Raw genomic sequence first — 3,324 nt, 5'->3', positions numbered from 1 at the left:
CTAGAGAGGTCCCCAGAAATGCACAGATACCTCCACAATAGACTATTGGCAATGGTTGAGAGAAAGCCTGAACTGACCTAGTCTGATGATCAGATGGCCAAACACCCTAACTGTCGTGGTAGAACTCTCATCCAATGACTGATGGAAGCAGATGCAGAGATCCATGGCCAGGCCCCAGGTGGAGCTCCAGGAGTCCAATGGGCAAGAAAGAGGAGGGATTGTATGATTGAGAATTGTTGAGACCATGATTGGAAAAGGCACAGGGACAAATAGCCAAACTAATGGAAACACATGAACTATGAACCAATAACTGAGGAGCCCCCAACTAGATCAGGCCCTCTGGATAAGTGAGACAGCTGATTAGCTTGAACTGTTTGGGAGGAACCCAGGGTTGGGACCAGGACCTGTCCTTAGTGCATGAGCTGGCTGTTTGGAACCTGGTGCTAATGTGGGGACATTTTGCTCAGCCTGGAAGGAGGGGACTGGACCCGCCTGTACTGAATCCACCAGGTTGAGCTGAATCCCCAGGGGAGTCCTTACCGTGGAGGTGATGGGAATGGGGGTGAGCTGGAGAGGGTGGAGGGTGCGGGAGGAGAGAGGACAGGGGAATCTGTGGCTGATATGTAAAATTAAATTAAATTATAAAATGTTTAAAAATACAATAAAAAAATAAAATAAAAGCTGAATGGCCAATAGCTAGACAGGATTTTTGGAGCACAGAGGATGCTGGGAAGAAGAAGGCAGAGATGACAGAAGACACAGAGCAAGCAGGATGGACAATATGGAAATGAGATAATAAAGCCATGATGCAAAATATGCAAAAAGTAAATTAATAGAAATGAGTTAATTTATTGGGGAGCTGATGGTCCCATGAAAAAATCCACCTACAGTTCATAGATGGCTTTCCTAGAAAGCTAGGCACAATGGCATGAACTGGGTGTGGTGGAGCATGCCTCTATTCCCTGCATTTTGGTGGTGGAGATAGGAGACTTAGAAGTTCATGGCCATCTCCAGTCCATAATAAATCAAGACCATCCTCAGATACATAAATAAGAATGTTTCTAAAGGAGTGGGGCATAAATGTTAGCCCATATTTAGTACCTTATATAATAGCAATTTACCAATGTGGTTAATTAAAAACCAAGGTATAAAAATTTAAACTATGACATTTTCAGGTAAAACACATAAGAAAGTCTGTCTGAACCTGGGTTAAGGGAAGATTTTTTTAAATTGGCACACACACACAAAGGAGGAAACCTAAATGAAAAACAATTACTTTGAATTTCATTAAAATTTAAAACTTCTGATTTTCAAAACATACTGGTAAATTATGACTAAGTCCTAATTGCTTGAAGTGTTGATATTTGGAAAATGAGGATTAGGGAGGGGGTAATTAGAGGAGGTCATTGAGAGTAGTGTTCCACAACTGTTAAGTCCCTTAAAATGGGAACACTAGAGAGTTGCTGTGACGGCTAGTCTTGGCTGTCAATGTGAGTGCATCTGAAGTCAGCTAAACCAACCTCTGAACACATCTGTGAGGGATCTGTTTGACTGGATTGTATGAGGTGAGAAGACGCACTCGAAATCTGGGCCACACCTTCTGGTGACAGCATACATAAAGGGACATGGAAGAAGGAAGATTTTGTTTTCCCTGCTTGCCCTCACTCTCACTGGAGAGATTCGTCAATTCTCTTGCTGAGGTAATCCTTTGATGGTGTTAAAACACACTTCTTTAGGATTCTCACATACACTGAAAACCAGCAACACTCTAGGAATTTTTGGGACTCCAGCACCAGACTGGGACTGCTGAGATATCCAGTCTTATGAATGAACACACATACACACACACACACACACACACACACACACACACACACACACACATATATGGGTATATGAATATGGTGTATACATATATGTGTATGTATATATATATATATATGTATACACACATATATTCATTCTATCATTTCTGTTCCTTTATAGAATCCTGATTAATACAGTTGTTTCCTCTGTGTTTTTATCACTTGAGCAGCCAGTACAGATGTGTCTGGTTATGAGCCAAGGACAGAGATTCTGAATACAACCTATATTACTGGTACTTTGAACTTGGTCTTCTGGGTCTCCAGAATTGTGAAATATAAATGTTTAAGTTCCCTAGCTTATGGTATTTTGTTATGGCAGTATGAGCTAACATCCTCATCAGCTTTTAAGTTTCAGTTAACCATAAAACTTTCAGAGAACTGTAAAGATCACATATCCCAACTCAACGTCAGTCTTCATTATCAACATTGAACTGTGAGAATCAATCTACCTCAAGACCCAGCTCTACCACTCTTGGGCATATACCCAAATAGTGTTCAGTCATACCATAAGGACACATGCTCAATTATGTTCACAGCAGCATTATTCATAATAGCCAGAACATGGAAACAACCTAGATGCCCCTCAACCAAAGAATGGACAAAGAAAATGTGGTGCATATACACAATGGAGTACTACTCAACAGTAAAAAACAGTATCAGGCAAATAGATGAAACAGAAAATATCATCCTGAGTGAGGTAACCCAGACTCAGAAGGTCAAACATGATATGTATTCACTTATAAGTGGATATAGATGTAAAGCAAAGGATAACCAGAGGAGCTAGCTAACAAGAAGGATCCTAAGAGAGACACATAGATCACCCTGTGAGGGAGAAATAGATGAGATCTCCATGAACAAACTGGGGAGCCTTCATCCAGTAACTGATGGAAGCAGTTGCAGAGATCCACAGCCAAGCTCCAGGAGTCCAGTCCAGGGAAAAGGGATTCTATGAGCAAGGGACATCAAGATCATGATGAGGAAATGTACAGAGACAACCAAACCAAACTAGTGGGAAGTCATGAACTATGGACCAATAGCTGTGGAGCCCCCATGGGACTGGACTAGGCCCTCTGCATAGACCAGACAGTTGTTTATATTGAACTGTTTAAGGAGGCCAGGTGGGATCAGGATCTGTCCCTGGTGCATGAGCAGGGTTTTTGGAGCCTAGTGCCTATGGTGGGATACCTTATACAGCCTTGGTGCAGAGAGGAGGGGCTTGGACTTGCCTCAACTGAAATTACCGGGCTCTGCTGACTCCCCAGGAGAGGCCTTGCCTTGAAGGAGGTAGGAATGGAGGGTAGGTTGGGGGGAAGGCTGGAGGGGTGGGAGGAGAGAGGACGGTGGGAGGGCTGTGGTTGGTAAGTAAAATGAATAGAAAATGTCCTAATTAAAAAGAAGAAGAAGAAACATTGAACTGTGATACCATGTACACTTGAGGCTTATATTCTCAGGCTAGAAG

The sequence above is a fragment of the Onychomys torridus genome, chromosome 6 (genome assembly GCF_903995425.1).
Source record: "Onychomys torridus chromosome 6, mOncTor1.1, whole genome shotgun sequence".
Lineage (NCBI taxonomy): Eukaryota > Metazoa > Chordata > Mammalia > Rodentia > Cricetidae > Onychomys > Onychomys torridus.
This window is presented reverse-complemented; position numbering follows the sequence as displayed.